The 21,828-nt window shown below is 43.5% G+C and overlaps 1 protein-coding gene across 3 annotated transcripts in view; it reads right to left on the reverse strand.

Annotated features, from left to right (window-relative positions):
• Positions 1-21,828, reverse strand: part of SLC41A2 (solute carrier family 41 member 2) — a 157,471-nt gene that overhangs the window by 113,206 nt on the left and 22,437 nt on the right. The window contains exon 1 of one of the 3 annotated variants that reach the window (XM_040408043.1): positions 7,434-7,583. The exons of the other annotated variants lie outside the window; for them this stretch is intronic. The gene's annotated coding sequence lies outside the window, so the exon portion shown is untranslated. Of the gene's footprint in view, positions 1-7,433; positions 7,584-21,828 lie in introns of those variants that run through there. 3 annotated transcript variants of the gene reach the window in all.

Genomic DNA, 21,828 nt, shown 5'->3' on the forward strand with positions numbered 1-21,828 from the left:
GTATGCACACTGTGCAGATGAAGATAAGCACAGTACACCTCGCCTTCAGAGTTTCTGTGATTGACGAGTTTAACCCGGCAAGCCTGACATAGCTGGGCTTGACCATACCATGTACTGATCCCTAGCTGGACCTTCTAAAACCGATCTGACAGTCACCTTCCTGTTGCTCATGCCAATCTGCCCTTACTGTGTCTATGTCTTCTTGGGGTGTGTGACCATTTCTTGTTGCAGGGGTTAAAGCAGTTTTTCAGTGGAAAAAATATTTTAAAACCAGCTCTCAGTAAAGTAAAAAAAATAATTATTTAAAACCTCGCCAATCATCCACTGCTCTCATTCTGATGCTGCCCAGGTCTAAACCTGCTGTTCCCTTCCTGTTGCCTCCTATAACATACTGGAAATACCCAATGGCCACCGCAGTGATTGGCTGAGTGGACATTTCCTGGGAGTCTAGAGCAATCGGAAAGCAAAGAGCACTGGGGAGTGCTTACAGTTTTTGCTGGACAACCCATTTATAGGTAAAGAACACCTCGGGTCAGCCACACCTCAGGTCAGCCTGTGTTTTCCGAATAATTAACCGTGGTGAGCTGTGGTTCTCCTTTACTGCCAAGCTGCTTCCAACACCCTCAAGTCCAACTAGATTTCACTCTTGACTGTGCAGCTCCGCGTTCCTGTCCAGAACAATTGTTGCCCACATACCTGCTGGATGGGAGCTGGTGTCCAGGTACAGTCAACTGACATTTGTTGGGAGCATAACAAATATAAAAGTTCTAGTAAGCCATTTTCTATCTCGATCATTCTTTTTCTTGCATACACCTGGTTTGCCAAAATGGTATATACAGGAATGTGCTTTTGGCTTTCTGCAGTAGAAGAACTGTCAGAACAAGATCCAGCATCAGACTGGCCCACCAGATTATCGGTGGATCCTCCAGTGGACCCAGGTTCTGATACCATAGAAGGCCCAGAGGAAAAAAAAATAACATTTGGAGCTGGCTTTGGGGACAATAAATGGCCACTAGCGTCTATTCCTTTGATTCAAACCCTAATAAACTTTATTGATCATAATAAAGTCTTCTTGTGGGCCAAATGAACCCCAATCTTACCCTGTCTAGGTCATCTATAATTTATGATGGGCAACAAACACAGATAGCCTACACTAGATAGGGTTCAGTTTAGGTAGCATTAAATCGTGGCAGTCAGACATGACCATGAAGACAACACAGTAGCTTCCAACCTGGAAAGGAAAGAGCACTGTATCCTCAGATCTACGAATAGTCAGGACCTACCAAACTGAAGATTTGGTACAGCACATAAAAACTTCCAAGACTAGACACACGTCTTCAAAAGTGGTCAGTGGATTTTTTTTAAATAGGTGTGAGTGGTAAATAATGCAGAAAGCAAACAGCAGGAGTCTGAGGGAGATCTGCAAACTGACCTGGACAAGGCATAGGGCCAGATTTATCATTAGCTCAGGTCAGAATAATGGAGTGAAAAAGTCCCAAAAAAAAGTCCCAAACGCTTAAACTGCGCACAAATTTGCGATTTTTTTCTGCTCTGCACTATGCTCGCCAGTTTTCTGAAAGTGGGCGTGTTTTCTTATGTAAATGAATCTCTAGACAGATTTACTATTGGGACTATTTAAAAAGTCGCAAAAAAGTCGCAATTTCACTCCAGTGAGGACCATGCTTATCTTATGAGACTTTTTAATAGAACATGCAACTTTTTCATAAAAACGTGCGACTTTTTCGTAAAGATGTGCGACTTTTGTAAAGCTGCTTACTGACGGATAAACTGCTACCGTCAAACCACATTTATTACAGTCTTAAAAGGCCGATCATAAATCTGACTTGGCTAAAACTGACTTTAGCCATATGTGAAAGTGGAGTGAGCTGTCAGAGTAATGATAAATCTGGCCCATAGTCTGCAGATGGAGGCTAATAAAACACGCATAAAGTCAGGATTTAAAGGGGTGGTCTCACTTCAACAAATGGCATATATCATGTAGAGAAAGTTAATACAAGCCACTTACTAATGTATTGTGATTGTCCATATTGCTTCCTTTGCTGGCTGGATTAATTTTTCCATCACATTATACACTGATCGTTTCCATGGTTACGACCACCCTGCAATTCAACATCGGTGACCATGCTTGCACACTAAAGGAAAAAGTGCCAGCATCTCTGTTGGCTGGTACCGTGGGAGTGCTCATAGGCCGGCGTTTTTTCCTATAGTGTGCGGGCACGACCACTGATGCTGGATTGCAGAGTGGTTGTAACCATGGAAACTATCCGTGTATAATGTGATGGCAAAATGTATCCAGCCAGCAAAGGAGGCAATATGGACAATCACAATACATTAGTAAGCGGTTTGTATTAACTTCCTCTACATAATAAATTATATTTGCTGAAGTGAGACAACCCCTTTAAGGACAATTACGAAACAAGGTTCTAAACATATGTTTCCAGAACAACATCTTCACCATCCCTTTTATGAAAGGCCTGATTTAGAAGGCCATTCAGACGTATCTGGATATCTGTGTGTCAGTGGGTTGTGTGACTTTTTTTTTCCAGACCCATTTAATGGATGTGAGAAAAGCACGACCACGGGGCGCACACGTTCGTGTGCAGGAGGCCTTAATGGGTCTGTGAGCTACGCGTTAAAAACTGATGCAAAACGGTCATTAAAAACTGATAGATTGACAGAAAATGGATGCACAAACGGATGCAAAATGGCCATGAAAAACAGTCATGTGAAGGTAACTTTAGTGAACATTAGGGAAATACAGACACACAACCAAGATTGAATAAGAAAAAAAGCAGGAAAAAATTAAAAAGTAGGAGGTTTAGGAGGCAAAGTTAGAAGTGTTATGTACATTAAAGGGGTTGTGTACTGATTTATATTGATGTCCTATACACAGGATAGGTCATCAATATCTGATCAGCAGGGTCCGACACCCGGCACCACCTACCGCTGATCATCTCGGAAGTAAGTGTAATTGCAAGGGCTCGCTCCATTCACTTGAATGAAGCAAGTACTGTACTTGTAATTACATTACACCGCCGGTCCACAGGAGATGACGTGTAGTGTAATGACCAGCAAGTGGCGCTCGCATGGAGCGTCACCTCCTCTTCAAACAGCTGATCGGTGGGGTGCCAAGTGTCGGACTCCCACCAATCAGATATTGAGGACCTATCCTGCACAACCTCTTTAAGCTTCTGTATATTTCTCTTGTATGTACAGACTCATACTTGACCCAAGATGAGTGAGGTGCATACAGTCAATCTTGCTGTGTAAGGTTATGTTCACATCAGCGTTGGGCGATATAAAAAATAAATAAATGCATATCCAGACATGTACAAATACTGTATAATTAAAGTGGTTGCCCAGGTTACAGATACTGAACAATATCAGATGGGTGGGGATCTGACACCACCAGAAACGATACGGTGTACGAAGCACAGCTCAGTACACGGTTTAGTGGCCAGGCTGGGGTACTGCAGCTCTGCATCCATTCAAGAGAATGGGAGTTGTGCTGCAGCAGGCCGGCGCAGAAAACTACACAGCAAACGGTGCCCTCTGCTTCCACTCAGTACACTGTAGTTTCCAGCCCCATGGCTGTCAGAAACAGCGGATTGGTGAGGTGAGTGTGCCAGGTGTCAGACCCCGACCAACCTGATATTGATGACTTTATCCTAATAATCCCTAACATCATGATGCAAACCATATCCAAGAACAGAACCAAGAATCCTGGACAAGCACTACAATAAACCCCAGAATACAGCAAGAATATATACAAAGCAGGTGCATAACATAACATTCAATATCCAACAAAGTATAAAGCAGTCTCCTATACCACCAATTGTATATGTAGCTTTCTCATGGGCCTGTCAATGTGTTTTTTTGTGGTTTTAATAAAACTAATTATATTTGTACGTGTCTGGATGTGTGACTTTTTACATAGCCCAGGGCTGCTGTTGTGGGTTAAGTCATAGGCTATTAGTCTGGTTCTCTACATACACTGCTCAAAAAAATAAAGGGAACACTAAAATAACACATCCTAGATCTGAATTAATTAAATATTCTTCTGAAATACTTTGTTCTTTACATAGTTGAAGGTGCTGACAACAAAATCACACAAAAATAAAAAAATGGAAATCAAATTTTTCAACCCATGGAGGTCTGGATTTGGAGTCACACTCAAAATTAAAGTGGAAAAACACACTACAGGCTGATCCAACTTTGATGTAATGTTCTTAAAACAAGTCAAAATGAGGCTCAGTAGTGTGTGTGGCCTCTACGTGCCTGTATGACCTCCCTACAACGCCTGTGCATGCTCCTGATGAGGTGGCGGACGGTCTCCTGAGGGATCTCCTCCCAGACCTGGACTAAAGCATCTGCCAACTCCTGGACAGTCTGTGGTGCAACGTGACGTTGGTGGATAGAGCGAGACATGATGTCCCAGATGTGCTCAATTGGATTCAGGTCTGGGGAACGGGCGGGCCAGTCCATAGCATCAATGCCTTCGTCTTGCAGGAACTGCTGACACACTCCAGCCACATGAGGTCTAGCATTGTCTTGCATTAGGAGGAACCCAGGGCCAACCGCACCAGCATATGGTCTCACAAGGGGTCTGAGGATCTCATCTCGGTACCTAATGGCAGTCAGGCTACCTCTGGCGAGCACATGGAGGGCTGTGCGGCCCTCCAAAGAAATGCCACCCCACACTATTACTAACCCAATGCCAAACCGGTCATGTTGGAGGATGTTGCAGGCAGCAGAACGTTCTCCACGGCGTCTCAAGACTCTGTCACGTCTGTCACATGTGCTCAGTGTGAACCTGCTTTCATCTGTGAAGAGCACAGGGCGCCAGTGGCGAATTTGCCAATCTTGGTGTTCTCTGGCAAATGCCAAACGTCCTGCACGGTGTTGGGCTGTAAGCACAAACCCCACCTGTGGACGTCGGGCCCTCATATCACCCTCATGGAGTCTGTCTCTGACCGTTTGAGCAGACACATGCACATTTGTGGCCTGCTGGAGGTCATTTTGCAGGGCTCTGGCAGTGCTCCTCCTGTTCCTCCTTGCACAAAGGCGGAGGTAGCGGTCCTGCTGCTGGGTTGTTGCCCTCCTACGGCCTCCTCCACGTCTCCTGATGTACTGGCCTGTCTCCTGGTAGCGCCTCCATGCTCTGGACACTACGCTGACAGACACAGCAAACCTTCTTGCCACAGCTCGCATTGATGTAACATCCTGGATAAGCTGCACTACCTGAGCCACTTGTGTGGGTTGTAGACTCCGTCTCATGCTACCACTAGAGTGAAAGCACCGCCAGCATTCAAAAGTGACCAAAACATCAGCCAGGAAGCATAGGAACTGAGAAGTGGTCTGTGGTCACCACCTGCAGAACCACTCCTTTATTGGGGGTGTCTTGCTAATTGCCTATAATTTCCACCTGTTGTCCCATTTGCACAACAGCATGTGAAATTGATTGTCACTCAGTGTTGCTTCCTAAGTGGACAGTTTGATTTCACAGAAGTGTGATTGACTTGGAGTTACATTGTGTTGTTTAAGTGTTCCCTTTATTTTTTTGAGCAGTGTACTTCTTCCTGTGCTAGTTTTATCAAATCTGCGTTGGAGTCTCCTCCAGGAGCCGTTAAGAGGTTCCGTCAAATATCCAGAATAAAACTGCACATAGTGCTATTTTTTCCGCTAAACTGATGAACACCACACTATTATAAAGTTTGGATAGGGGGTCACTCAATATTAGGCAAACACACAGTAAATAGGTATCCACATGAATTTTATAGGCTTAAAAATAAACACACTACAATATTACATATAAAACATCTCATAAAAACAATTAAAAATATACCGCAAATAGTCAAATACACTGGAAATACGTCCCTGGGAGGGGCTATTTTTCAATAGCACTAGCACCCTTGGAATGGCTGTATGGCCGTAGCTGTTAAATGCTAACTCCAAGCATCATAGTCCTGAGACTGTTATGGTTGTAAGTTCCACATTAATTGAGGAGTTGTTAGTATATCCACATTGCAGCACTACTTAGATTTGTAATTATGCAGGGTACTTTACCGCTCCTATGATCGGTCCACTTGTACACCAAGGTTTCCAAGTGTAATGCTCTGTTGTGAGCTGCAAGGACCTTTAGGCAAAGTCTATATATGAAGTTCCCCACGCTCCTGGATATGTAGTAGCGGTGCTGCTTGATATCACCGCTCTGACCTTCCAGGACCTGTGTGGAGTCCCACGTGGTTTGCTGGACAGGTCAGGTGAGCTGTAATTCCAGGCGGGGTTTTCAAATCTCTTTGGTGCAGATAGTTTGAAGCTTTCAATCCAAGTGTAGATACACGATTGTAGATAATTCTTCTTAGCAATCCCTCACTGTCATACCAAACGCGTTTCGGGGTGAAGAGACCCCTTCCTCAGTGGTTTAACGGTTAAACCACTGAGGAAGGGGTCTCTTCACCCCGAAACGCGTTTGGTATGACAGAGAGGGATTGCTAAGAAGAATTATCTACAATCGTGTAGCTACACTTGGATTGAAAGCTTCAAACTATCTGCACCAAAGAGATTTGAAAACCCCGCCTGGAATTACAGCTCACCTGACCTGTCCAGCAAACCACGTGGGACTCCACACAGGTCCTGGAAGGTCAGAGCGGTGATATCAAGCAGCACCGCTACTACATATCCAGGAGCGTGGGGAACTTCATATATAGACTTTGCCTAAAGGTCCTTGCAGCTCACAACAGAGCATTACACTTGGAAACCTTGGTGTACAAGCGGACCGATCATAGGAGCGGTAAAGTACCCTGCATAATTACAAATCTAAGTAGTGCTGCAATGTGGATATACTAACAACTCCTCAATTAATGTGGAACTTACAACCATAACAGTCTCAGGACTATGATGCTTGGAGTTAGCATTTAACAGCTACGGCCATACAGCCATTCCAAGGGTGCTAGTGCTATTGAAAAATAGCCCCTCCCAGGGACGTATTTCCAGTGTATTTGACTATTTGCGGTATATTTTTAATTGTTTTTATGAGATGTTTTATATGCAATATTGTAGTGTGTTTATTTTTAAGCCTATAAAATTCATGTGGATACCCATTTACTGTGTGTTTGCCTAATATTGATTGACCCCCTATCCAAACTTTATATCTATCTCCATTTACCAGCATTTGGGAGTGCTGAGGGGTAGTGCACCTTTCCAGAAGTAGAAAAGTGAGAGAGCCACCATTTTCTTTTCCAACCACACTATTATAGTCAATGGGTCCATCGGGTGTGAAGTGTCTCCAGTACTGCCATCAATTTCATTGTTCTGAGATGTGAATAGAGTCTAACAATACTACATACAGGAGAACCACAGGCTTGACAGGATCATGAACACAAGATAACCATCTCTAAAAGGACACCTACCTAGATATATGTGCTCACACGTTCCATAAGCCTTGCAATCCACCAGCACAGTCAACGCTCTCACTACATGGACAGAAGAAAACCATACAGCAGTGGACCCTTGCACTTTAGGAGCAATTTCCCCATGACCTATGACAACAAACCTGACTGTCAGTTTGTGAGGAACTCATCTCAATGACTGGACATTCTTTTCCAAAGTCCAAGTAATGTTACAACACCGTGCTGTGCCTTTCCCTGAAAGCTTCATATGAACCAGAAAGAGGGATGGGCCCAACAAGTGCCAACTGATGACAAACAAAGCACACACACACAAAGTAGATGTGGCATTTTAAAGGGGTTTTCCAACTTCCGTGTGTTTGTTTTTTTTAAACACATGGACTGCACTGAGGTGCTGCTTGGAGGACACGTCACTGCTGTGGCCAGTTATTTGCTGCAGTGGTGCACATGACCCATGACCATTCCAGAAGTTTACATGTGGAGACAGTGGTGGACCCACAGAGCGTTGGAAAGCAGGTAAGTATGTTTCCCTCGACAGGTGCTTAAAAACAAAACAAGAAAGAAAACCACAATGAAGTAGGAAAACCCCTTTGAGAGGCCTTCTTTATAGGTCAACAGACAAAATGCTTATTTTATTTTATTTTTGAAAGGATGAATGTTTTCTTAGTTTTCACTTTTTTTATTTTTATATCTTTCTTATATATATATATATATTTTCTTTTATATCTTATCCTCAACATTATTTTCCCGTAAGGGTAGGTTTTTGCTGGCTTTTTTTTTTTTATTGGTGTTTTTTTCACCTTGCTTTTTTGCAGTAAAAACGTCAGCTCCAGATGTTAGCTATGGGAAATATGAAACACAGGACACACAAGTGTTTTTCTGCAATTGTTTTTTTTGTTGATTAGGTGGCTTTTTTTTTGTATATCTGTGGCTTCTTTTCAAAGATTCAGCATGTTGTAGCACTCAGGTTTTTTTTTGTTTTTTTTGGCGTTTTGACATCTGCTCTACAGGAAAAAGAACCATGATGAAAACACTTGTGATCAAACACCATGACCTAGATCTAGAAATACTAAAGACGCCGCCGCAAGCTTAGACAAGCTGTCTAGACCTGTACCAGATTTATTACAGGAGCTCAGGCTGGGTGATAAACCTGGTGCAGGGACAGACACTTTTCTCTGACTATACCAACTATTGGTTAGCTTCCTTTGAGAAAGATTTTTATGCTTGAATCGTGGCGCAATTATGGTGCAAATGTTACATTTTAAGACTGTCCCTTTCTCGTGAAGCTCCGCCCATATTCGCTAAGCCGACTTGTCAAGCACGTTGGAAAAAAGTGTAGAAACCCTAGATGCGCCAATTTGCACCATTTGTTAACAGATTTCGGGCAAAGATACATTAGCAAATTTTGGCCTTTGCTTGTATAAACAAAGCAAAAAATGCAGATGGCCAAAAACAAAAACGTGGTTATTCTGGCTTTTTACAGCCCAAAAACAAATAAAATAAAAAAAAAACACCAGAGCAAATTTGTTGCAGGAGCCCTTAAACTGCTGACAGTACTAGGTATAGGCTGGGGAGATCGGTATAAATATTTACATTTCTGGCAGAAGTCCAGTCTCTAAACATGGCGCTCGCTTGCTTGGCCATAGCCGCCAGGTTTCTGCTATTTTAAATAGCAGAGACCCACATGTATGCGATAAGCTATAAAGCTGATCTTACATATTTTCCCTTTCAGATGCCGTGGTCAAATATGGCCATGGCATCTGATCAGTTCGGAAGCGGAAGCCACACGCTTCCACTCCGGTAACAGCGGTCCCCGGGTGAGATGGGGGAACAGGTTACATTGATCTAATAGACTGAAGCCTCAAGCAGGCTTCAGAGTCTATTAGATGAATACACCAATACAGGCACTGTATTGTTGTATTGAAAATTAAATGTTCAATGATGGCTATATAGCCATCAATGAACACAATGGCCAATCTAATGATTGCCAGTTATAGTCACCCACGGTGACTTAAAAAAATAAATAAAAATAAGTTAAAAATAGTTTTTACAAATATAAAAAAAATATATATATAAAAAAAATATAAAAGTTCAAATCACCCCCTTCTCCTTAAAATAAAAATACTTAACCAATAAAAAAAATAAACATCATGGGCATCGCCGCGTGCAAAAATGTCCATACAATTAAAATATAACAATATTAATGGCATACGGCAAATAGCATAAAGGGGAAAAAATAAAAACTGCCAATTTGCCATGTTTTGTCACTTCAACTCCCCAAATAATTTTTTTTATAAAAAGTGATCAAAAAGTCACACACACTTCAAATTGGTATCACTGAAAAGTTCAGATCGCCCAGCAAAAAATGAGCCCTCACACAGCCCCATACACATAACTACAAAAAGTTATAGGGGTCAGAATATGGTGCAAAAAAAAAAGTATTAAAACGCAAGAGAAATTATACAAGTGTGGTATCGTTATAACTGACCTGGGGAATGAAGATAACAGGTCAATTTTACTGCATAGTGCACGGTGTAAAAATTTTTAAAAATAAATAAAAACATGTCAGAATTGCATTTTTTCCCCCAATTCTACCGCATTTTATTTATTTTTTCCGTTTCTCACTACATGGTATGCAACCGTAAATGGTGCCATTAAAAAATGCCCCGCAAAAAAAAAAACCCTCATAAGGCTATGTGAACAGAAAAATAAAAAAGTTCTATAAGGACTATGGGAAGGCAGGGAGTGAAAAACGAAAACGCAAAAATGCAAAATCTCAGGGTCCTCTAAGGGTTAATTAGGCACTACACCTGCAAGTGCACTGGAGGCGGAGCTTTCCTGTGAAGGGCTCTCTGCATTGAGCTGCTTCATTGTCCCTCCCCTCTACTCTACTCTAAATGACTGCTGTAGCAGCCAAACAGGAAACCACTACAGCGGTCACTCAGAGCAGAGAGGAGAGCTCAGGGGATCACGTCACAGTGAAGCTCTCCTTTCCAGACTGGGAGATTTTCCATTTTTTACTGCTGGCCTTCCAGAAGCCATAAGGCCTCTTTCACACGGGCGAGATTGCACCCGCACTGAATCCGGACCCATTCATTTCTATGGGGCTATTCACATGAGCGGTGATTTTCACACATCACTTGTGCGTTGCGTGAAAATCGCAGCAAGCTCTATTTTGTGCATTTTTCACGCAACGCAGGCCCCATAGAAGTGAATGGGGCTGCGTGAAAATCGCAAGCAAGTGCGGATGCGGTGCGATTTTCACGCATGGTTGCTAGGAGACGATCGGGATGGAGACCCAATCATTATTATTTTCCCTTATAACATGGTTATAAGGGAAAGTAATACCATTCTTAATACAGAATGCTTAGTAAAATAGGGCTGGAGGGGTTAAAAAAATAAAATAATATTTTTTATTCACCTTAAAGGGTTTCTACCACCAGAAATACTGTTATGTAGCTGATTGATATAGCGATGCGCTAATGTCAGCACTACATAACAGTATGTTTCTAACATTAGTCCCTGCAGCCGTTTTTGTTAAAAAAGCACTTTTATTATATGCTAATGAGCCTCTAGGTGCTATGTGGGCGTAAAATCAGCACCTAGAGGCTCCGTCCACTCACCCATTATCCCGCCCAGGTCCAGTGTCCTGCCCGCCCAGCTCCTCTTGATTGAGGCCACTGTTCCCTGCGTCGTTGGCGAAATCCCGCACCTGCGCCGTTCACTTCTTTCTTCGGCGCAGGCGCAGTGAGTGAATGATGCGATTCTGGTGCCGGATTCCTCACTGCGCCGACTACGTCACATTGAGGAAGCCGGCATCAGGAGAGCGGCTTTCACTCACTGCGCCTCCGCCGAAGACAGAAGTGAACGGCGCAGGCGCGGGATTTCGCCAACGATGCAGGGAACAGTGGCATCAATCAAGAGGAGCTGGGCGGGCAGAACACTGGACCTGGGCGGGATAAAGCGTGAGTGGATGGAGCCTCTAGGTGCTGATTTTTTACGCCCACATAGCACCTAGAGGCTCATTAGCATATAATAAAAGTGCTTTTTTAACAAAAACGGCTGCAGGGACTAATGTTAGAAACATACTGTTATGTAGTGCTGACATTAGCGCATCGCTATATCAGTCAGCTACATAACAGTATTTCTGGTGGTAGAAACCCTGTAATCCACTTGTTCGCGCAGCCCGGCTTCTCTTCTTTCGTCTTCTTTGCTGTGTAGCAGGAAAAGGACCTATGGTGACGTCACTGCGCTCATCACATGGTCCGTCACATGACCATGGTGATGGATCATGTGATGGACCATGTGATGAGCGCAGTTATGTCATCAAAGGTCCTTTACCCAGGTCCTGAAGAAAGAAGAGAATCCGGGCTGCGCGAACAAGTGGATTAAGGCGAGTTAAATTATTTTTTATTTTGTTTTAACCCCTCCATCCCTATTTTACTAAGCATTCTGTATTAAGAATGCTATTATTTTTCCTTATAACCATGTTATAATGGGAAATAATACAATCTACACAACACCTAACCCAACCCCGAACTTCTGTTCCGAATTTCGGGTTTGGGTACCAAACATGCTGATTTTTCTCACGCGCGTGCAAAACGCATTAAGTTTTTCACTCGCGCTGAAAAATTGTGCATTTTCCCGCGACACACCCGCATCTTATCCGGCCCAAATCCATGACGCCTGTCTGAAAGAGACCTAACGGTTTTATTTTTCTGTTCACATAGATGTATGAGGGCTTGTTTTTTTTGCAGGACAAGTAAGACTTTATAATGGCACCAATTAATATTGCATATACTGCAATGTAATGGAAAGCTGGAAAAAAATTAAATCCAAAAGGGGTGAAATTGAAAAAAAAAAAAAAAAAAAAAAAAAGCTATTCCGCCTTAGTTTTATGGGTTTCGTTTTTACGGGGTTCCCTATGCAGTAAAACTGACTTGTGCCCTTCATTCCATGGGTCAGTACAATTACAGTGATGCAACATTTAGGCCTCATGCACACGACCGTTGTTGTGTTCCGTGTCCGTTGTTCCGTTTTCCGTGATTTTCTGCGGACCCATTGACTTTCAATGGGTCCGTTGAAAACTCGGATAATGCACCGTTTGTCATCCGCGTCCGTGATCCGTGTTTCCAGTCCGTCAAAAAAATATGACCTGTCCTATTTTTTTTTCACGGACAACGGTTCGCGGACCCATTCAAGTCAATGGGTCCGTGAAAAAACACGGAGGCACACAAGATTGTCATCCGCGTCCGTGATCCGTGTCCGTTTTTTTTACTATCATTTGCAAGGCAAACTTGACTTAGATTTTTTTTTCACTTTTCATGTCTGGTGATCCTCCAAAAATCAAGGAAGACACACTAAAACAAAAACGGAAATGGATCACGGAACAACGGAACCCCGTTGTGCGGACCGTGAAAAAATACTGTCGTGTGCATGAGGCCTTATATTGTTATTTCTTGTGTTTAATACTTAAAAAAAAATATAACATTTCGGAAAAAAAATAGTTTTTCTTTTTATCGCCATATTCTGACCCCATAGCTTTTTACAGTTACGTCTACGGAGCTGTGTGAGAGCTCACTTTTTTGCAGGGCGATCTGTTTTTAGTGACACCATTTTGGGTTGTGTACAACTTTGTGGTCGCTTTTTATTAAATTTTTTGGGGAGGTGAAGCAACGAAAAAAAACACTGAATCGGCCAACGTTTATGCTGGATCTGGCAGTGATCAGCAAAAACGCTTCTGTCATGATGATACAACCGTCTGCATCCGTTATGAACGGATCCGGTTGTATTATCTTTAACATTGCCAAGACGGATCCGTCATTAACACCACTCAAAGTCAATGGAGGACGGATCTGTTTTCTATGGTGTCTGAGAAAACGGATCTGTCTTGCTCTGCCCCACATCGCGGACAGAAAAACGCTGCTTGCAGCGTTACTCTGTCCGCAATGGGGAAGCAACCAAACGGACTCCATTCGCATTCTGGTGACTCCATTTCATTCAGTTTTGTCCCCATTAACAATGAATGGGGACAAAACGGAAGCGTTTTCATCCACTATTGAGATCCTATGACGGATCTCAATAGTGGAAAGGGAAAGCGCAGATGTCAAAGTAGCCTAACACTGTTCTTACAAAGACGGTGAGGGCAAGGAGGTGTTTTGTGGTTTTATAGAATACTAATAGAGAAAGTAGAGGAGTTAATCTGCAAGAACATTATCAGTCAGGGCAATATCTTCTCGAACATGCACTATAAAGCTTTAGAATGAATAGTATACTAAACTGATATAATAAAGACGTGCCAGAGAGGTGTGTGACCTAAAGCTTTCCGTGGTATTAGTCGTTTTTGGAATCTGAGCAGTATTAAAATATTAACCGATGTCAAAGCTATTTGCCTTGCAGCTATTCCAATGCAGCCAATTTGGAATTCATACTATGGGGGTTACTTACAAAGATCGCAGGGTCTTGTGACTATTTTGTGCAGAAATTGGCATGGACCTGGTAGTAAATGACCCCCTATGTACAAGATATTCATTTACAAACTGCTCCGCTTTAAAGAGCTGCAACACCAACACATTCAGAAGTCAGGTCAAGCAGCAACGCACATCTCTACTAGCTTCCGCCTGCAGTATTGACACAGGCATTACCATGTCTGCACCGGTATCATGACCTATTGCATCACTTGGCTTGTCAACAAGTGTATATAAGAGATGGAGGAAACAGGTATACCTCTCAACACCGGTTTTCTGGCATAATTGCACTGAAAAGGATGGCACTCAGGCCAAAGACTATGGGGGTCATTTACTAACTGATGTACGCATATATCTGTTGCAGTTTGTGGCGCAAAGTTTATTTGTGCCGCACTCTGCGACTTTTCCTTGTTCATGCCAAGTCCAAAAAAGGGGGCGTGGTGTGGGTGGGTTAGACCAGGGAACAAAGTCTAATAGATCATCTGTTCTTTACCCTCAAGGCCTCATGCACACGACCGTGCCGTTTTTTGCGGTTTGCAAACCGCGGATCCGCAAAAAAAACGGAAGCGGCCCGTGTGCCTTCCGCAATTTGCGGAACGGAACGGGCGGCCCATTGTAGACATGCCTATTCTTGTCTGCAAAACGGACAAGAGTAGGACATGCTATATTTTGTTTGCGGGGCCTCGGAACGGAGCAACGGATGCGGACAGCACACAGAGTGCTGTCCGCATCTTTTGTGACCCCATTGAAGTGAATAGAAAGTGACCTATCAGTTATGATGTTTGGGTTGATTGTGAGCCATATACCCAAAAAAGGCATTGAACATAAAAAAATGCAGCAAAAACGCATTAAAACGGCAACCTCATCCATGAGCGTTTTTGAATTGGAATCCAGTCCACTTTTTGTGAGGAATCCAGGAAGGAGGGATATAAAAGGCAGCTAAGGCCTCTTTCACACTTGCGTTGTCCGGATCCGGCGTGTACTCCACTTGCCGGAATTACACGCCGGATCCGGAAAAACGCAAGTGTACTGAAAGCATTTGAAGACGGAACCGTCTTCCAAATGCGTTCAGTGTTACTATGGCACCCAGGACGCTATTAAAGTCCTGGTTGCCATAGTAGTAGTGGGGAGCGGGGGAGCGGTATACTTACAGTCCGTGCGGCTCCCGGGGCGCTCCAGAATGACGTCAGAGCGCCCCATGCGCATGGATGACGTGATCCATGTGATCACATGATCCATGCGCTTGGGGCGCCCTGACGTCACTCTGGAGCGCCCGGGGAGCCGCACGGACGGTAAGTACACTGCTCCCCCGCTCCCCGCTACACTTTACCATGGCTGCCAGGACTTTAGCGTCCCGGCAGCCATGGTAACCACTCTGAAAAAGCTAAATGTCGGCTCCGGCAATGCGCCGAAACGACGTTTAGCTTAAGGCCGGATCCGGATCAATGCCTTTCAATGGGCATTAATTCCGGATCCGGCCTTGCGGCAAGTGTTCCGGATTTTTGGCCGGAGCAAAAAGCGCAGCATGCTGCGGTATTTTCTCCGGCCAAAAAACGTTCCGTTCCGGAACTGAAGACATCCTGATGCATCCTGAACGGATTTCTCTCCATTCAGAATGCATTAGGATAATCCTGATCAGGATTCTTCCGGCATAGAGCCCCGACGACGGAACTCTATGCCGGAAGACAAGAACGCAAGTGTGAAAGAGCCCTAACACCCTATGCAAGCATTACCACTGAGGAAGGAGTAACGCGTTTGGTGCTCAATCTATTGACTTGCATAGTGGGGACATAACTATAATCCACACTTACTGGACTTTGCTTATTGGAAGAAGAAGAAGAAAAGATTAAAGAGCACGGACTTCAATTACCCGAAAGACACAATACTTGGAGCGGAACGCCTACAGGATCGAGGAAGAGGCAAGCATCCAATCTTGCTGCACCCGAAAAAGATCCATCGAATGTGCGTGACTCGATTTCTACAGTGCCTGGGTTAACTATCGAATCAGTGTTCGAAAGTAACGACACGTGGGACGCCATATACAAGATCTCCATACCCTATAGCGGATCATTTGACCACTGCTACAGTGCTTATCAGCAGAAGGCCGCGAACAAGCTTCTATACATAAAGCTAAGTAAAGATTCCTATTATTTATTTGTCGAACATTGCTGTTGTGCCGATTTTAACACCATTCGAAAATGTGGGACGCCACGAAATGGTTATAACATAGACGGCCTAAGACTATACGATTATATATTAGGAAAATATCGAAAGTCCCCACAACTGCAGATTTAGGACCCTAATCTGCCTATAGCGTTGACCTGCATTTTTTGTGGTACCGGACATTTCAATTCGAACTCCCCCCTCCCGCCATCTTAACATATCTATATTGCTCGTTTGATTGCCATTTTATGTGTTATTTTATGCCTTTATGATACGCCTTTTATTGTGCGTTTTACTTTTGCTGTTTTTACCACTTCAGTTGTCTATTTTAGATTGTGTTCAATAAATCGCTATATATTCGAATTCCTATGTTTCGATGTGACTCCATATGTTGAGTGCCCTTCTACACATCTATACCTTAGAACCTTACCTCTTGATCTGGGTGCATCAATTGCAGTTGGAGCACCATAGAAATCCTAATGCAGGGTGAGTCGCCCCATATATTCTTTGTTTCCTCTACATAGCATTATAAACCATGATAATGCCGTGCGCTCCTGCAACTCCAGAGCGGAGGATCACACTCTCACACGGAGCGTGATTCCCGCAATGGACTCGCTCGTGTGAAACAGCCCTAAAGGGGTTATCCGACTTATGGAAAAAAATAAAAACTTATAAAACTCATCAGGACATACATATACATTAGTTAAGATTGTTTCTTCAGAGAAAACCCCATACTTACACCTTTGCATGGTTCTGTTATTATTGCTTTGTTTACATGCTGCAGCAAAGCTGTGGGGGCGTGTAACAACAATGACTGAGCTCTCCCTCATGAATATTTGTGGGCGTGAATAATCTGACCTTCCCCTCACCCTGCCCTGCACTTTTCATAAAAAACACAGTCACATGATCATCACCTAGCTCACTACGGCAGATCTTCCTGTCACATTGCAGATACACAGATATATATGTATCTAAGCTATATGACAGCTATATGTATCTAAGCTATATGTATCTAAGCTATATGACAGCTATACGTATCTAAGGCCTCTTTCACACTTGCGTTGTCCGGATCCGGCGTGTACTCCACTTGCCGGAATTACACGCTGGATCCGGAAAAACGCAAGTGTACCGAAAGCATTTGAAGACGGATCTGTCTTCAAAATGATTTCAGTATTACTATGGCAGCCAGGACGCTATTAAAGTCCTGGTTGCCATAGTAGGAGCGGGGAGCGGGGGAGCAGTATACTTACAGTCCGCGCGGCTCCCGGGGCGCTCCAGAATGACGTCAGAGCGCCCCATGCACATGGATGACGTGCCATGTGATCACGTGATCCATGCGCGTGGGGCGCCCTGACGTCACTCTGGAGCGCCCCGGGAGCCGCACGGACGGTAAGTATGCTGCTCCCCCGCTCCCCGCTCCACTTTACCACGGCTGCCTGGACTTTGGTTACCATGGCTGCCGGGACGCTATTCAGAAAAAGCTAAACGTCGGATCCGGCAATGCGCCGAAACGACGTTTAGCTTAAGGCCGGATCCGGATCAATGCCTTTCAATGGGCATTAATTCCGGATCCGGCCTTGCGGCAAGTCTTCAGGATTTTTGGCCGGAGCAAAAAGCGCAGCATGCTGCGGTATTTTCTCCGGCCAAATAACGTTCCGTTCCGGAACTGAAGACATCCTGATGCATCCTGAACGGATTTCTCTCCATTCAGAATGCATTAGGATAAAACTGATCAGGATTCTTCCGGCATAGAGCCCCGACGACGGAACTCTATGCCGGAAGAAAAGAACGCAGGTGTGAAAGAGCCCTTAGCTATATGACAGCTATATATATCTAAGCTATATGACACCTACTGTAGGTGTCGTACAGCTTAGGCTACTTTCACACCTGCGTTAGGTGCGGATCCGTCTGGTATCTACACAGACGGATCTGCACCTATAATGCAAACGCTTGTATCCGTTCAGAACTGATCCGTTTGCATTATTCTTTTTTTTTAAAAAGTCTAAGTCAAAACGGATTCGTCCTGACTTACATTGAAAGTCAATGGGGGACGGATCCGTTTTCAATTGCACCATATTGTGTCAATGAAAACTGATCCGTTCCCATTGACTTACATTGTAAGTCAGGACGGATCCGTTTGGCTCCGCATCGCCAGGCAAGCAGCGTTTTGGTGTCCGCATCCAGAACGGAATAGAGGCGGAACGGAGCCAAATTGATGCATTCTGAACAGATCCTTATCCATTCAGAATGCATTGGGGCTGAACTGATCCGTTTTGAACCGTCTGTGCGAAAGTAGCCTTAGATACATATAGCTGTCATATAGCTTATAGGGAACCTGTCACCAGTTTTATGGTGTCCTAACTAAGGGCAACATAAATAAGTGACTGATTCTCTTAGCACAATGCTGGGTCACTTTCTTTAATTGACCCAGTCAATCTGCCAACATCTTGTATTGAAAAGCTCCAGCTGATAATGATGAGTCCTGAATATTCATGAGCTCCTGTCTCTCCCCGCCCACCTGCTGCTGAATGACAGTTTGTTTCCATAGGAATCAGCAGCAGGTGGGCAGGGGAATGGCTATAGCTGTTAATTAAATAAACGCTGGACTCAATGACATCACGCTGGACTCAAATCAGCTCATTAGCATGCGGCATCTTTGTGTGTATATTATGAGGTAACCGTCTGTCACACCAGTAAGTGAATACATCTAAGTTTTAGTACATACTACTTTTTAGTAGTTAATGATTGTATATAATTAGTTAGATTATAATCAAATATCCACATGATAGGTTCCCTTTAAATACATATAGCTGTCATATAGCTTACATATAGTTGGCATATAGCTAAGATAGATGTAGGTGACATATAGCATAGATACATATAACTGCCATATAGCTTAGATACATATACGGTAGCTCTCATATAGCTTAGATACATATACGAAAGCTGTCATATAGCTTATATACATATCGTTGTCATATAGCTTAGATACATATAGCTGTCATATATGTCATTTTTGCAGACCCATTATAACAATGCCTACTCTTGTTTGCAAAACAGACAAGAGTAGGCAATGTTCTATCTTTTTTGTGGGACTGTGGAACGCAGGTATAGATGTGGACAGCACACTGTTTGCTGTCTGCATTTTTTGCGGCCCCATTGAAATGAATGGGTCCGCATCCGACCCGCACATAATGCAGATCGGATGCGGAGCAAAAATACAGTTGTGAATGGGATCGTATTAAGGAGCGCTGGTGCCTTCTCAACACACACTCAAACAGCTGATCGGCGGGGGGTATGCAGGTCTTGGACCACCACTGGTCATCAGTTAGAAAGAGTTGGAAAACCCCTTTAAGCCCCATCCCTTGGCTAAGCACCACCTTCTCAGTCATTCACAAGCCAAATATGTTAGCAGGGTATTAACCCTTCTGATCTCTGCAGGAATTCTACAAGAACAGAAGAAAATCCTGCAGACTGACAAATAATAGGGGCAAGATTATCCCCAGATTATCTTTTTGTTTCATTTCTAGGTTGTTCTTTCAAAGTTCACCTTACCCCATAAAATGCTGCACATATACACTCACCTAAAGAATTATTAGGAACACCTGTTCTATTTCTCATTAATGCAATTATCTAGTCAACCAATTACATGGCAGTTGCTTCAATGCATTTAGGGGTGTGCTCCTGGTCAAGACAATCTCCTGAACTCCAAACTGAATGTCAGAATGGGAAAGAAAGGTGATTTAAGCAATTTTGAGCGTGGCATGGTTGTTGGTGCCAGACGGGCCAATCTGAGTATTTCACAATCTGCTCAGTTACTGGGATTTTCACGCACAACCATTTCTAGGGTTTACAAAGAATGGTGTGAAAAGGGAAAAACATCCAGTATGCGGCAGTCCTGTGGGCAAAAATGCCTTGTGGGTGCTAGAGGTCAGAGGAGAATGGGCCGACTGATTCAAGCTGATAGAAGAGCAACGTTGACTGAAATAACCACTCGTTACAACCGAGGTATGCAGCAAAGCATTTGTGAAGCCACAACACGCACAACCTTGAGGCGGATGGGCTACAACAGCAGAAGACCCCACCGGGTACCACTCATCTCCACTACAAATAGGAAAAAGAGGCTACAATTTGCACGAGCTCACCACAATAGGACTGTTGAAGACTGGAAAAATGTTGTCTGGTCTGATGAGTCTCGATTTCTGTTGAGACATTCAAATGGTAGAGTCCGAATTTGGCGTAAACAGAATGAGAACATGTATCCATCATGCCTTGTTACCACTGTGCAGGCTGGTGGTGGTGGTGTAATGGTGTGGGGGATGTTTTCTGGGCACACTTTAGGCCCCTTAGTGCCAATTGGGCATCGTTTAAATGCCACGGGCTACCTGAGCATTGTTTCTGACCATGTCCATCCCTTCATGACCACCATGTATCCATCCTCTGATGGCTACTTCCAGCAGGATAATGCACCATGTCACAAAGCTCGAATGATTTCAAATTGGTTTCTTGAACATGACAATGAGTTCACTGTACTAAAATGGCCCCCACAGTCAGCGGATCTCAACCCAATAGAGCATCTTTGGGATGTGGTGGAACGGGAGCTTCGTGCCCTGGATGTGCATCCCTCAAATCTCCATCAACTGCAAGATGCTATCCTATCAATATGGGCCAACATTTCTAAAGAATGCTATCAGCACCTTGTGGAATCAATGCCACGTAGAATTAAGGCAGTTCTGAAGGCAAAAGGGGGTCCAACACTGTATTAGTATGGTGTTCCTAATAATTCTTTAGGTGAGTGTACAGAAAAGGAAGTTAGATATATGTACAGTACAGACCAAAAGATTGGACACACCTTCTCATTCAGAGTTTTCTTTATTTTCATGACTATGAATTAACACATGTGAAATTATATACATAACAAACAAGTGTGAAACAACTGAAAATATGTCATATTCTAGGTTCTTCAAAGTAGCCACCTTTTGCTTTGATTACTGCTTTGCACACTCTTGGCATTCTCTTGATGAGCTTCAAGATAGTTTTGATGCCTTCAGTGTGAATCTACAATTTTCATAGTCATGAAAATAAAGAAAACTCGTTGAATGAGAAGGTGTGTCTAAACTTTTCGTCTGTACTGTATATATATATATATATATATAAAAAAAGAAAAAAGTGTGGCAGCACCGTCCTAGATGCAAGCAGATGAAGGGTGCAACCGGCCCAGTATGGATAAAAGCCAATCCAGATAAACAAAAATGTAAAAATGGGCAGCACTCCAAGAGATAAAAAAAATAGCAAAAATACTTTATTTACCCACAAAGGTCATGCGATGTTTCGGCTCTATACAGGAGCCTTCCTCATGCTTTCACATTGTAGGTGCATTCCCACTCAGAGACAGAATAAAAAAATAAAAAAAAATAAGGAAATCACATTGTATGATTTTTAAAGAATTTGTCTTGCACTGCTGAACATATTTATTTGAACACCTGAGAAAATCAGTGTTAATATTTGGTACAGAAGCCTTTATTTGCAATTACAGAGGTCAAACGTTTCCTGTAGTTCTTGACCAGGTTTGCACACACTGCAACAGGGATTTTGACCCACTCCTCCACACAGATCTCCTCTAGATCGGTCAGGTTTCGGGGCTGTCGCTGAGCAACACAGAGTTTCAGCTCCCTCCAAAGATGTTCTATTGGATTTAGGTCTGGAGACTGGCTAGGCCACTCCAGAACCTTGATATGCTTCTTACGGAGCCACTTCTTGGTTATCCT

The sequence above is a fragment of the Bufo bufo genome, chromosome 1, assembly GCF_905171765.1.
Source record: "Bufo bufo chromosome 1, aBufBuf1.1, whole genome shotgun sequence".
NCBI lineage: Eukaryota > Metazoa > Chordata > Amphibia > Anura > Bufonidae > Bufo > Bufo bufo.